Source organism: Oncorhynchus masou, unplaced genomic scaffold (assembly GCF_036934945.1).
Source record: "Oncorhynchus masou masou isolate Uvic2021 unplaced genomic scaffold, UVic_Omas_1.1 unplaced_scaffold_3525, whole genome shotgun sequence".
In the NCBI taxonomy this organism is placed as follows: Eukaryota; Metazoa; Chordata; class Actinopteri; order Salmoniformes; family Salmonidae; genus Oncorhynchus; species Oncorhynchus masou.
In genome coordinates this window covers 1-15,269 of record NW_027009932.1, presented here as the reverse complement: position 1 = coordinate 15,269, position 15,269 = coordinate 1, and the positions used below count along the sequence as shown (strand labels likewise).

Here is a 15,269-nt window from a genome sequence, read left to right as displayed (position 1 = left end):
AACCATAAATACATCCATATATATATATATATATATCCTAAAAAGTGGCACTATCCTTCTGCACCTTTTCCTAACCTTAAAAATCTAATTTTGACCGTAAAAAAAATAAATATATATATATATATGCTAAATGACTTAAATGTAATGTTAAATGTAAATTTATTGCACATTTTACCGATCATTCACATAGATACACCTGTCCAGCAGTAGGGGGCAGAAGAGGCACTGGAGTGGTTTCTCTTACTGAGACAACCTTGTCCAAATGAAAAGCTTTTAAAGCCAGTTCTACTTATTCTTTGCTTGATCTCCAAGGGGAGGCTTTTTCATAGACAAATGCCTGTATGGAAAAACATGCTCCTCGAAGTACAAGACAAACTCTGGTTCTGGTATTGTAACTGGTGTTGGCTATAGATGTCAAACATGTAATGAAGTTTAAGTTGATCCACTCTGGACTCCAAAGGCAACAAGCCCACCTCCCAGAATTCCTGTACCCCTTTGTGGGTCCTAGGGGGGGGGGGGACATTGCGAATAATGTTATCAGGTGTTATTATGCTCATGACCTGGATCCTCTTGATCAGTTGTTTTGACAGCTCACTATACCAAGCAGAGTAGGCATAATCAAAATGACACCGAATCATGGTTGAGACAAGCAGTTTCTTAACTTTGGATGTTAAAATATCTAGTGTTACGATAAAAAAAAAAAACATTTCAATTTGTTCTGTCATTTTAGAAATATATTTTTTTAGGAGCAATCATGTGTCCAGAAAGGAAGGGATCTAGGGACAAACCAAGATAAGATACACTTGTTTTAGATTCAAATCTCCTTGCCTGCACAGTTCACCTTTTGTCTTGTCAACCTTTAAGCAATCTGCATTCTGTTCCAAAGAAAATAGATACGTTTTTTCGTAAATATATAGTGACAAATTTGGTTGACTGACAACAAAACTACAATTCCTTACTCGGGGTCTCCTCTATGTGAACTGTATCCTTCCCTGATACCAGTATACGGATGAATCATCAGCATAAAGCAACAGTTATATACTTTAATGATATACCAGATGCAGTGAAGTGCTAAGAAATTAAGAGTGGCCCTAAAATGGATCCCTGCGGTACTCCACAGGGTATTTCTTTGGCCTCTGACGGAACATCTGTTCTGTTGGTCAGATAAGTCCGAAACTAAATTTCACTGCTTTCATAATTTAGACCCATCCATTTCAGTTTCATCGGGATAGTATCATTGGTCCACAGTGTCAAAAGTTTTCTGCAAGTCTAACATGACCCCTACCTGTATAGTTCCCCCTTTTCTCACTTTCCGGCTTAATGTGGTCAAAATAAAGGTGGATATCAAATCAAATTTATTTGTCACATACACATGGTTATAGATACGGTGAGTATCAGTGGAATGAGCTGTTCTAAAGCCAGATTGGAGTACATAAAGAAGTTTGTGCTCGAGAAGGTTTCCCTCAAGTTGATTAAAAACAAATATTTCAAACTTTGGATGAGGTGCTGAGGATCAACACAGGCCTGTAGTTTCCTACATCTTTCTTTTTTACTGCTCTTTCGGAACCATCCGGGTTGTTTCGGAGCGGAACCATCCGGGTTGTTTCGGAGCGGAACCATCCGGGTTGTTTCGGAGCGGAACCATCCGGGTTGTTTCGGAGCGGAACCATCCGGGTTGTTTCGGAGCGGAACCATCCGGGTTGTTTCGGAGCGGAACCATCCGGGTTGTTTTTTGTTGTTGAGATCATTGGGAAATTTTACCACTACTAATAGGTAATCATTTTAGCAGTGACACGAGCACTATCCTTTATGAATTTTGCAGTTAGGTTGCTTTGTTTGTGCTCATTAAGTAGATCGGAAACATTGTCCTCTGTTACCATGCACAGCTAAAACAAACCATTTGGGATAGGAGGTGTATTCATTAGGCACCAAATGTTATAAAATGGACTGGAACGTCTGCTAAAGTCTACACATGGAGGGAGATAGGAGGTGTTTGAGAAGGTGATGAAACGCAAACTTTGGCGAGTTGGAATTGAGCTAGCTGGCAGTACAGGTCCACTGCCGAAAGGGAGGCGCTTGAGACCCGACCCACTGCCGAAAGGGAGGCACAGTGAGACCCGACCCACTGCCGAAAGGGAGGCACAGTGAGACCCGACCCACTGCCGAAAGGGAGGCACAGTGAGACCCAACAGTGCAATGAGGGACGGAGGGAGATAATCACTGATTACAGAAACGATTGGAGTTGATATGCAGCAATTGTCAAATGGTGGAGGATGTCTGCTTCAATACCGTAATCTGTTTGGGCTAGGGGGCAGGATTTTCACGTTTGGATGAAGAGCGTGCCCAGAGTAAACTGCCTGCTACTCAGTCCCAGTTGATAATAAAAATTTTTTTACAAGTCAGTTAAGAACAAATTCTTATTTTCAATTATGGCCTAGGAACAGTGGGTTAACTGCCTGTTCAGGGGCAGAACGACAGATTTGTACTTTGTCAGCTTGGGGATTTGAACTTGCAACCTTTCGGTTACTAGTCCAACGCTCTAACCACTAGGCTAACCTGGTTGCCTGGACAGGGGTAGACTAACTGCTAGGGGGCGGGGCAGTGCAGTTCATTCAAGGAACCATATTTGGATTGTGAAGTCATTTTAAAAAACATTTAAAAAATAATAAAAAAATAATAACATTAAGAATTGTTTTACATTTGTCACATACCGAGTTCATTAGGCACCAAACAGAACAAAATGCACTGGAACGTCTGCTACAGTCTACCAAGTTGACTGGAACGTCTGCTACAGTCTACCAAGTTGCCGCGTTTCTCTCCACATCAGACCGTTTCGATCCCAGTGAACACAGACCACAAGTTAACGATAACAATAGATCAGCCAGGTTCTAGAGTAACAGAAAACCTTAAGCAGAAGTCTGACAAGGGCAATGGGTCACAGAGCTTCTGGTAGCTGATGTCACAGTGGTCATGAATCTGACCCTGGTCATCAGGGGGTGAAATCACGAATCAGACCCTGGTCATCAGGGGGTGAAATCACGAATCAGACCCTGGTCTTCAGGGGGTTGAAATCACGAAACAGACCCTGGTCTTCAGGGGGTTGAAATCACGAAACAGACCCAGGTCTTCAGGGGGTTGAAATCACGAAACAGACCCTGGTCTTCAGGGGGTTGAAATCACGAAACAGACCCTGGTCTTCAGGGGGTTGAAATCACGAAACAGACCCAGGTCTTCAGGGGGTTGAAATCACGAAACAGACCCTGGTCATCAGGGGGTGAAATCACGAAACAGACCCTGGTCTTCAGGGGGTTGAAATCACGAAACAGACCCTGGTCATCAGGGGGAGAAATCACGAATCTGACCCTGGTCATCAGGGGGTGTAATCACGAATCAGACCCTGGTCATCAGGGGGTGAAATTACAAATCTGACCCTGGTCATCAGGGGGTGAAATCACGAATCAGACCCTGGTCACCACCTTCCGGAGACACCTGAAACCCCACCTGTTCAAGGAATACCTAGGATAGGATAAGTAATCCTTCTCACCCCCCCCCCCTAAATGATTTAGATGCACTATTGTAAAGTGGCTGTTCCACTGGATGTCAGAAGGTGAATTCACCAATTTGTAAGTCGCTCTGGATAAGAGCGTCTGCTAAATGACTTAAATGTAAATGTAAATGTAAATGGTCATCAGGGGGTGAAATCACAAATCTGACCCTGGTCATCAGGGGGTGAAATCACAAAACAGACCTTGCCACAAAGGGTGGTGGGGGTACAACCTGTCCTCATCCAACCCTGGTCACAAAGGGTGGTGGGGGTACAACCTGTCCTCATCCAACCCTGGTCACAAAGGGTGGTGGGGGTACAACCTGTCCTCATCCAACCCTGGTCACAAAGGGTGGTGGGGTACAACCTGTCCTCATCCAACCCTGGATGGGTGGTGGGGTACAACCTGTCCTCATCCAACCCTGGTCACAAAGGGTGGTGGGGTACAACCTGTCCTCATCCAACCCTGGTCACAAAGGGTGGTGGGGTACAACCTGTCCTCATCCAACCCTGGCCACAAAGGGTGGTGGGGGTACAACCTGTCCTCATCCAACCCTGGATGGGTGGTGGGGGTACAACCTGTCCTCATCCAACCCTGGTCACAAAGGGTGGTGGGGGACAACCTGTCCTCATCCAACCCTGGTCACAAAGGGTGGTGGGGTACAACCTGTCCTCATCCAACCCTGGATGGGTGGTGGGGGTACAACCTGTCCTCGTCCAACCCTGGTCACAAAGGGTGGTGGGGTACAACCTGTCCTCATCCAACCCTGGATGGTTGGTGGGGTACAACCTGTCCTCATCCAACCCTGGATGGGTGGAGGGGTACAACCTGTCCTCATCCAACCCTGGTCACAAAGGGTGGTGGGGTACAACCTGTCCTCATCCAACCCTGGTCACAAAGGGTGGTGGGGTACAACCTGTCCTCATCCAACCCTGGCCACAAAGGGTGGTGGGGTACAACCTGTCCTCATCCAACCCTGGATGGGTGGTGGGGGTACAACCTGTCCTCATCCAACCCTGGTCACAAAGGGTGGTGGGGGTACAACCTGTCCTCATCCAACCCTGGATGGGTGGTGGGGTACAACCTGTCCTCATCCAACCCTGGTCACAAAGGGTGGTGGGGGTACAACCTGTCCTCATCCAACCCTGGTCACAAAGGGTGGTGGGGTACAACCTGTCCTCATCCAACCCTGGCCACAAAGGGTGGTGGGGTACAACCTGTCCTCATCCAACCCTGGATGGGTGGTGGGGTACAACCTGTCCTCATCCAACCCTGGCCACAAAGGGTGGTGGGGTACAACCTGTCCTCATCCAACCCTGGCCACAAAGGGTGGTGGGGGTACAACCTGTCCTCATCCAACCCTGGATGGGTGGTGGGGGTACAACCTGTCCTCATCCAACCCTGGTCACAAAGGGTGGTGGGGGTACAACCTGTCCTCATCCAACCCTGGCCACAAAGGGTGGTGGGGGTACAACCTGTCCTCATCCAACCCTGGCCACAAAGGGTGGTGGGGGTACAACCTGTCCTCATCCAACCCTGGCCACAAAGGGTGGTGGGGTACAACCTGTCCTCATCCAACCCTGGCCACAAAGGGTGGTGGGGTACAACCTGTCCTCATCCAACCCTGGCCACAAAGGGTGGTAGAATACATTCTGTGATAATGATATAACCAGCCTGGCATCAGTATGTGAATCCTCCACTCAGTGTGTATTCAGCAGGCAGGAATGCAGAGTTGCACTTCTCTTTCAAACTCAGCAGCACAATAGAAAAACCTGACCTCTGCTCGACGTCTGGATGCCCTGGGTTCACATCAACTAAACCCCATACTATTAAACAAACTTGTAGGTGTTCACTTGTTCCTGATCTTTTACATTTACATTTAAGTCATTTAGCAGACGCTCTTATCCAGAGCGACTTACAAATTCTCTCTGATTGGCAGCACTGTTGCTATGGAAACAACGCAGGGAGTCCAGGAAGAGTGTAGTGAAAAGAGTGCAGGCTAGACGGAGTTGGTATGCTGCAATAGAGAGATAATACACTGCAGTTGAAAGAGAACAGGCAATCGCGTGGCTGGAGTCTGATTCGTTGATCTAGATGAGATGATCAAGTGACACTACACATTTAAATGATCCTGACCCGGCCCACTGGAAAGGCGTTTTAGGGCTCTAAGTTACACCTCTTTACAGGTATAACCTCTTCATGATATTATCAAAACTTCCTCGCTGAGAAACAGGGCTAAACTTTACCTATGAAAAAACACCAGTTAACATTTGACCAATTCTAAAGAGCTTGTTGTTCACTAGATTAATATTAAATTCCAGTTGGTTTTTTTTAAAGATCACATATTTCATAGAATGAACACAGGACACATCTACAGGACAACTAAATCCACACGGATTGAACAGTAGTGAGAATTGCTAACTCCATAGTGGTGTTGATGATCTTTAACCAGAGAGTTAATAAGTGAGTCAGTCAGGAGTCAAATCCCTGACCTCACAAAAGGTTCATGTCTGTCCCATGAGGGCAATGTTTGATTTGCCAAATTGGTCATGGAAGAAGGTGATAGGTTGTGGTCGGCACCACCTCCCAAAACACACCCCTGTCCAAATTGGTCATGGAAGAAGGTGATAGGTTGTGGTCGGCACCACCTCCCAAAACACACCCCCTGTCCAAATTGGTCATGGAAGAAGGTGATAGGTTGTGGTCGGCACCACCTCCCAAAACACACCCCTGTACATCACAAGCCACAGCTAAATTAAGACCAGGCCCAACTCACAGGCCATGTGAACGACCACCACAAGACCAGAGTTCACGGTCATATTCACTAAACACCAAAACAGAGGAAAAACAGACTGAAACAGGGAGGGACTCGCTCACTACCTCAACTTGTCCAATAAGGGGGAGAAGAAAAAAAATCCCATTTTATTTTTTCTGTTGCAAAATGTTTTTGCTACAGTTAAACACTAATGAATAGGACCGAGAGTTCACCTCCCTCTATCAGGTCAGCTGACTACCACAGCAGCAGCATGACCCAGTTTCTATGCCCTTATATGTTGCTATTATCTATCCTCACAGCTTATGAAAAGCTGTAATTACCAATCAATCAGTCTCACCAGAAATGCTTTCACTGGCTACTGGCCCAAGGCTCCGACCCAAGTGCTATAACATGGGAGAAATTAATTATTTGATTTATTTCACCTTTATTTAACCAGGTAGAACCAGTTGAGAACAAGTTCTCATTTACAACTGCGAACTGGCCAAGATAAAGCAAAGCAGTGCGACAGAAACAGAGTTACACATGGAATAAACAAATGTACAGTCAAAAAAGTCTATATACAGTGAGCGCAAATGAGGTAGGATAAGGGAGGTAAGGCAATAAATAGACCATGGTGGCAAAGTAATTACAAAATAGCAATTAAAAACTGGAATGGTTGATGTGCAGAAGATGAATGTGCAAGTAGAGATACTGGGGTGCAAAGGAGAAAGATAAATAAATAAATAAATAAATAAATACAGTATGGGGATGAGGTAGTTGGTTGGGCTGTTTACAGATGGGCTATGTACAGGTACAGTGATCTGTGAGCTGCTCTGACAGCTAGTGCTTAAAGCTAGTGAGGGAGGTAAGAGTCTCCAGCTTCAGAGATTTTTGCAGTTCGTTCCAGTCATTGGCAGCAGAGAACTGGAAGGAAAGGCAACCAAAGGAGGAATTGGCTTTGGGGATGACCAGTGAGATATACCTGCCGGAGCGCGTGCTAAGGGGTGGGTGCTGCTATGGTGACCAGTGAACTGAGATAAGGCGGGGCTTTACCTAGCAGAGACTTGTTGATGTCCACGAGCCAGATATGGGCTTGTGGGAACACTAACCTTGACAAAGTGTGTATCAATTTAATATTTAGTTTTTAGAAAAATATTTGTGGCTGACATGAAAGATAAAAGTCCTTATGCTTCCAAAACCGGAGCGCAAGCAGCGCGTGTTAACGTTCAGATTGAAGCAACGCGTGTTAACGTTCAGATTGAAGCAACGCTTGTTAACGTTCAGATTGAGGCAACGCGTGTTAACGTTCAGATTGAGGCAGCGCGTGTTAACGTTCAGACTGAAGCAGCGCGTGTTAACGTTCAGATTGAGGCAGAGCGTGTTAACGTTCAGATTGAGGCAGAGCGTGTTAACGTTCAGATTGAGGCAGAGCGTGTTAACGTTCAGATTGAGGCAGAGCGTGTTAACGTTCAGATTGAGGCAGAGCGTGTTAACGTTCAGATTGAGGCAACGCGTGTTAACGTTCAGATTGAGGCAACGCGTGTTAACGTTCAGATTGAGGCAGAGCGTGTTAACGTTCAGATTGAGGCAACGCGTGTTAACGTTCAGATTGAGGCAATGCGTGTTAACGTTCAGACTGAAGCAGCGCGTGTTAACGTTCAGATTAAGGCAACGCGTGTTAACGTTCAGATTGAGGCAGAGCGTGTTAACGTTCAGATTGAGGCAGAGCGTGTTAACGTTCAGATTGAGGCAGAGCGTGTTAACGTTCAGATTGAGGCAGAGCGTGTTAACGTTCAGATTGAGGCAGAGCGTGTTAACGTTCAGATTGAGGCAATGCGTGTTAACGTTCAGATTGAGGCAGAGCGTGTTAACGTTCAGATTGAGGCAGAGCGTGTTAACGTTCAGATTGAGGCAACGCGTGTTAACGTTCAGATTGAGGCAGAGCGTGTTAACGTTCAGATTGAGGCAACGCGTGTTAACGTTCAGACTGAGGCAGAGCGTGTTAACGTTCAGATTGAGGCAGAGCGTGTTAACGTTCAGATTGAGGCAGAGCGTGTTAACGTTCAGATTGAGGCAACGCGTGTTAACGTTCAGATTGAGGCAATGCGTGTTAACGTTCAGATTGAGGCAGAGCGTGTTAACGTTCAGATTGAGGCAGAGCTGGTTAACGTTCAGATTGAGGCAGAGCGTGTTAACGTTCAGATTGAGGCAACGCGTGTTAACGTTCAGACTGAAGCAGAGCGTGTTAACGTTCAGACTGAAGCAGAGCGTGTTAACGTTCAGATTGAGGCAACGCGTGTTAACGTTCAGACTGAAGCAGAGCGTGTTAACGTTCAGACTGAAGCAGAGCGTGTTAACGTTCAGACTGAAGCAACGCGTGTTAACGTTCAGACTGAAGCAGAGCGTGTTAACGTTCAGACTGAAGCAACGCGTGTTAACGCTCAGACTGAAGCAGAGCGTGTTAACGTTCAGATTGAGGCAACGCGTGTTAACGTTCAGACTGAAGCAGAGCGTGTTAACGTTCAGACTGAAGCAGAGCGTGTTAACGTTCAGACTGAAGCAACGCGTGTTAACGTTCAGATTGAGGCAACGCGTGTTAACGTTCAGACTGAAGCAGAGCGTGTTAACGTTCAGACTGAAGCAACGCGTGTTAACGTTCAGATTGAGGCAACGCGTGTTAACGTTCAGATTGAGGCAACGCGTGTTAACGTTCAGATTGAGCGTCGGGGCTCTTAACCAAACTCCTTTGTCCAATGACTCTTATGTGTATTGTAATGAACCCACAGTTATAGCTAGCTCAGGGCAGGTGAGTAATCAAAATATAACATTGTTTTTGGTTTAAGTGATTGTCTCTCGAAGTGTTTTAACAACTCGGCTGGCAAGACTTCTTAGCCGTCACTTGTTCAACAACCAGTGATTCATTTGAACAGGATCAGCACGTCACAGATTTTGACTGTTCGTTCCGGCACCTGCTTGCCCGGATCCGGTACGGTACCCGCATGCCCGGATCCGGTACCTATTTGCGCAGATCCGGTATGGTACCCGCATGCCCGGATCCGGTACCTATTTACGCAGATCCGGTACGGTACCCGCATGCCCGGATCCGGTACCTATTTTCCCGGATCCGGTACCTATTTGCGCAGATCCGGTACGGTACCCGCATGCCCGGATCCGGTACCTATTTGCGCAGATCCGGCACGGTACCCGCATGCCCGGATCCGGTACCTATTTTCCCGGATCCGGTACCTATTTGCGCAGATCCGGTACGGTACCCGCATGCCCGGATCCGGTACCTATTTGCGCAGATCTGGCACGGTACCCGCATGCCCGGATCCGGTACCTATTTGCCCGGATCCGGTACGGTACCCGCATGCCCGGATCCGGTACCTATTTGCCCGGATCCGGTACGGTACCCGCATGCCCGGATCCGGTACCTATTTGCCCAGATCCGGTACGGTACCCGCATTCCCGGATCCGGTACCTATTTGCCCAGATCCGGTACGGTACCCGCATTCCCGGATCCGGTACCTATTTGCCCAGATCCGGTACGGTACCCGCATTCCCGGATCCGGTACCTATTTGCCCAGATCCGGTACGGTACCCGCATGCCCGGATCCGGTACCTATTTGCCCAGATCCGGTACCTATTTGCCCAGATCCGGTACGGTACCCGCATTCCCGGATCCGGTACCTATTTGCCCAGATCCGGTACGGTACCCGCATGCCCGGATCCGGTACCTATTTGCCCGGATCCGGTACCTATTTGCGCAGATCCGGTACGGTACCCGCATGCCCGGATCCGGTACCTATTTGCGCAGATCCGGTACGGTACCCGCATGCCCGGATCCGGTACCTATTTGCCCGGATCCGGTACCTATTTGCGCAGATCCGGTACGGTACCCGCATGCCCGGATCCGGTACCTATTTGCCCAGATCCGGTACCCGCTTGCCCGGATCCGGTACCTATTTGCCCAGATCCGGTACGGTACCCGCATGCCCGGATCCGGTACCTATTTGCCCAGATCCGGTACGGTACCCGCATTCCCGGATCCGGTACATATTTGCCCAGATCCGGTACGGTACCCGCATTCCCGGATCCGGTACATATTTGCCCAGATCCGGTACGGTACCCGCATGCCCGGATCCGGTACCTATTTGCCCAGATCCGGTACCTATTTGCCCGGATCCGGTACGGTACCCGCATGCCCAGATCCGGTACGGTACCCGCATGCCCAGATCCGGTACGGTACCCGCATGCCCAGATCCGGTACGGTACCCGCATGCCCAGATCCGGTACGGTACCCGCATGCCCGGATCCGGTACCTATTTGCCCAGATCCGGTACGGTACCCGCATGCCCGGATCCGGTACCTATTTGCCCGGATCCGGTACGGTACCCGCTTGCCCTTATCCGGTACCCATTTGCCCGGATCCGGTACCTATTGCGGTATGATTTACTAATTGTTTCACTGTAGACATTCTAACAAAAACGAGTAAAAATAAAAATCAAGTTTGCCTACTCGTTATTTATCCTCCCACCCCCAGAAAAACCATCAGACAAAAGCATAAGGATCCTGAGTCGTCATCCTGACACACTGATTCCAGACCTGCTCTCTTATTTGTACATAGAGGTTATGAGGAGGGCCGGTGGAGTAAGTAACTGATCTTGACACAGGTCTTAGTAATGGTGGTCAGCTAGTGAAGATGTCCCAATGTAAAAATCACATAGCCTAGGCTAATCGTCTCCTTACTGAATTATTTTATTTTTTTTTAAGTGGGGAAAATCTTTTTTTTTATATAAATCAAATTTGTTGACGTTTTTCCAAGTACAAATATCCAGAGAAAAATGGTGAATCGAACCCGAAAACGAGACTGAGAACAGTCAGCGCCGGAGAGGAGTATGGGTGCTTCCACCGACAAAGTACTCAGTACAGGTGCAATTTGGTCAGAGCCTCAGTTCAAGAACAAAGTAAAAACGCTCCTAGGTTTATAGCGAAATGAAGCAATACTCACAACAGTCTTCCTAACAGACTTACAAGGACGCTAAACGTCACAGCCACAAGGCCGATCACGGATTTGGGCAAGAAACGGACTGGCAGGAGTTCAATGGACTTGGAGACTCATTGTAGGAAGTTTTGAAAAAACTAAGGATGAACATATACTTCCTTAAAATAAACATGTTCTGTATTGCAAAGTTCAGATTATCACAGGCAGGAGGCCTATATTTAATTTATTTTACCTTTATTTAACGAGGCAAGTCAGTTAAGAACAAATTCTTATTTTCAATGACGGCCTAGGAACAGTGGGTTAACTGCCTGTTCAGGGGCAGAACGACAGATTTTGTACCTTGTCAGCTCGGGGATTTGAACTTGCAACCTTCCGGTTACGAGTCCAACTCTCTAACCACTAGGCTACCCTGCCACCCTCGTGTGTGTGTGTGTGTGTGTTCTGCTCATATCAAATGTTATTGGTCACATACACGTGTTTGGAAGATGTTACTGCGGGTGTAGCGAAATGCTTGTGCTTCTAGTTCCAACAGTGCCGTAATATCTAACAAGTAATAGCTAACAATTTCACAACAAATACCCAATACACACAAATCTATGTAAAGGGATGGAATTAAGAATATATGAAAATATATGGATGAGCAATGTCAGAGCAGCATAGACTAAGATACAGTAGAATAGAATACAGTATATACATATGAGATGAGTAATACATAGACTAAGACACAGTAGAATAGAATACAGTATATATATATGAGATGAGAAATGCATATACTAAGATACAGTAGAGTAGTACAGAATACAGTATATACAGTTGAAGTCAGAAGTTTACATACACCTTAGCCAAATACATTTAAATAATAATAATAATATATCCCATTTAGCAGACGCTTTTGTCCAAAGCGACTTACAAGTCGGCTGGGGCCACTACTTTTACATATGGGTGGCCCCAGTGGGAATCGAACCCACGACGCTTGGCGTTGCAAGCGCCATGCTCTACCGACTGAGCCACACAGGATTTAAACTCAGTTTTTCACAATTCCTGACATTTAATCCTCGTAAAAATTCCCCATTTTAGGTCAGTTAGGATCACCACTTTATTTTATGAATGTGAAATGTCAGAAGAATAGTAGAGAGAATGATTTATTTCAGCTTTTATTTCTTCCTTCACATTCTCAGTGGGGCAGAAGTTTACATACCTTCAATTACTATTTGGTAGCATTGCCTTTAAATTGTTTAACTTGGGTCAAACGTTTCTGGTAGCCTTCCACAAGCTTCCCACAATAATTTGGGTGAATTTTGGCCCATTTCTCCAGACAGAGCTGGTGTAACTGAGTCAGGTTTGTAGGCCTCCTTGCTCGCACACGCTTTTTCAGTTCTGCCCACAAATTTTCTATAGGATTGAGGTCAGGGCTTTGTGATGGCCACTCCAATACTTATGTCGTTACAGAAGTGGATGCAAACGAGTTTGAATGACTCCCACATAAGTGGATGCAAACGAGTTTGAATGACTCCCACATAAGTGGATGCAAACGAGTTTGAATGACTCCCACATAAGTGGATGCAAACGAGTTTGAATGACTCCCACATAAGTGGATGCAAACGAGTTTGAATGACTCCTACATAAGTGGATGCAAACGAGTTTGAATGACTCCTACATAAGTGGATGCAAACGAGTTTGAATGACTCCTACATAAGTGGATGCAAACGAGTTTATACTTCAACTGTACATATGAGATGAGTAATGTGAGAAACATGATTAAAGTGCCGTGTGTTCCACTTATTAAAGTGGCCAGTGATTTCAAGTCTGTAGGTAGGCGGCAGCCTCTCTGTCTCCCTGCGCTAGTTATGCTGTGACCTTCATCGACTTATTTTTAAATGCTATATTCCAACATGGGGATATTTGTAATACTGCTACATCGATGTCTTAAATCGTATGATAATTCGGGTCTTGTAGGCACCACAGTTGAGTATGTGTGCATGTGCATATGACCGGGGTTCCGCTGTAAACTGCGGCAGGGTAGCCTAGTGGACTAGTAACCGGAAGGTTGCAATTGAACTTGCAACCTTCCGGTTACTAGTCCACTAGGCTACCCTGCCGCAGTTTACCCCGAGCTGACAAGGTACAAATCTGTCGTTCTGCCCCTGAACAGGCAGTTAACCCACTGTTCCTAGGCCGTCATTGAAAATAAGAATTTGTTTTTAACTGACTTAGTTAAATAAAGGTTAAAAACATTTTTGCTGTACACTGAGGCTTTAAAAATGTGCAATATAGAAGTTAGGACTTGTGTCAACCCCACCTCTATTCTACAGTATATAGGCTATGCGTATCAAATTATGTCAATTAGCCTATCAGAGGCTTCTAAAGCAGTGACTTCTAAAATGCTATGGGATTAATCAGCACCTTGGAGAGCGCTGTCCATTTGACCACCATAGATAATAAGAGACTTGGCTGTTAAATCCGGTACCTCAGAGCACCCCGGTTCTAACACTCACTATGTGTTCCCGGCACCTCCAATTCACAAATGAACCACTGAAAATTAGAACAGGTCGAGCCTGTTGACACACAAAGACAGACAGAGAGTGACAGGCAGACAGAGCTAATCCTAGCTAGTTAGCATGAAAATAATTTAGCTAACTGCCCTCCTCACCAAACAAACCCCATCTGTCACTGCCGAGTTCATGGAAAATTACCTGAGCGGTAGCTTCGTCCTTCATTTTTCCATTTAAATTAATTATATTAACAATAATTTGGACTCCTGCCATCCGTAACATTAAAAGTAAAAAAAAAGCTAAATTGTTATCCGTTTTAATTAAATGACCATGTATATTAGCTAACGTTAGTTGTGGGATGAAGCTACATGTGATACTGTTGCCAGCATGCTAATTTGCTAGCTCACCTTCATCGACGAAATATGGTTTATTTTGGGTTGGATAAATGTAGCTAACTAGTTAACTAGCTACATTCGTTAGCTAAACCAGATGGTATTGCAAACGCCACTTTAGTTAGTTAGCTAGCAAGCTAGCTGTAACTACGTTACGTGATAAAACACCGGCTGGCTCCTCTTACCTAACCACCGTCTGCTCGGGGAAACCGGAGAAACTCCTACCACCAAGCTAACGAATCAATCAAAAAATTAACTTGTACTGAATACAATATCACTCGAATTACCTTTAAAAAAATATGACCTCCTCTTGAAAATAACGTGGTCGTTGTTTTTTAAATGTTCAGAAACAGGAAACGTTCCACTGCCGCGTGTTTCAGCAGTCAGGAGAGAAACGCTGCTGTGAACGAGACCAGCTGAGGTTCACTGTCCCGCCCCAAGATGCTGTCTGTCTACAGACAACTCATGTAGATTGAGCTGGATAAACACTTCAAAAGAGATTACCGAGCATTGCACGGATGTTGCGCAACTGCAATAGCGCAATATCAACAAATCATTGCGATGTTGTTGGTCACATTTCGACGTGTTGATATGTGCATAAATACCTTCATGTCCTACTGCCTATTTGTTTCCTGTTTTGTTGTATTTAATACGTTTTTTTTGTTTGTTTTTTTAAATTATGTTCTTTGGAAGAGCAAGTGCGATCTCTTTTTTTTTAATTCATCATAATCAATAGGAAACATGTCAAGGTGTGAGGTTCGTGATTTGAATACCTTAAGTCTTCATTTTGCATGTTGAAAAGAAATCCTATCAAATCAATTAAATATATGTTTCAGTTATCTTTAAAGATCAATATGATTATTTTTTTTCACTCCTCAACTGGCTTTGCTCTTTCAAACACAGAAATTGACCAATATCCAGCCCTACTTGTTGACACAGCCAGTGAAGTTGCAATAGTTACCTAATATAGTCTTTGTGTGTTTGAACAGCAGCTGGGCCCTGGGACATTCAGCAAAACACAGTGGTATCAGGTTTAGTGAACAGCGACTAATCAGGGGCTCTCTACTGTATATCGCCTCT

At 45.8% G+C, this 15,269-nt stretch overlaps 1 protein-coding gene across 1 annotated transcript in view; it reads right to left on the bottom strand.

The window, feature by feature from the left end:
- LOC135534526 (ornithine aminotransferase, mitochondrial-like) overlaps positions 1–14,630 on the bottom strand; it is a 36,249-nt gene extending 21,619 nt beyond the window's left edge. Inside the window, exon 1 of the mRNA XM_064961483.1 lies at positions 14,477–14,630. The gene's annotated coding sequence lies outside the window, so the exon portion shown is untranslated. The remainder of the gene's footprint in view (positions 1–14,476) is intronic.
- Between the last annotated feature and the right edge of the window lie 639 nt (positions 14,631–15,269).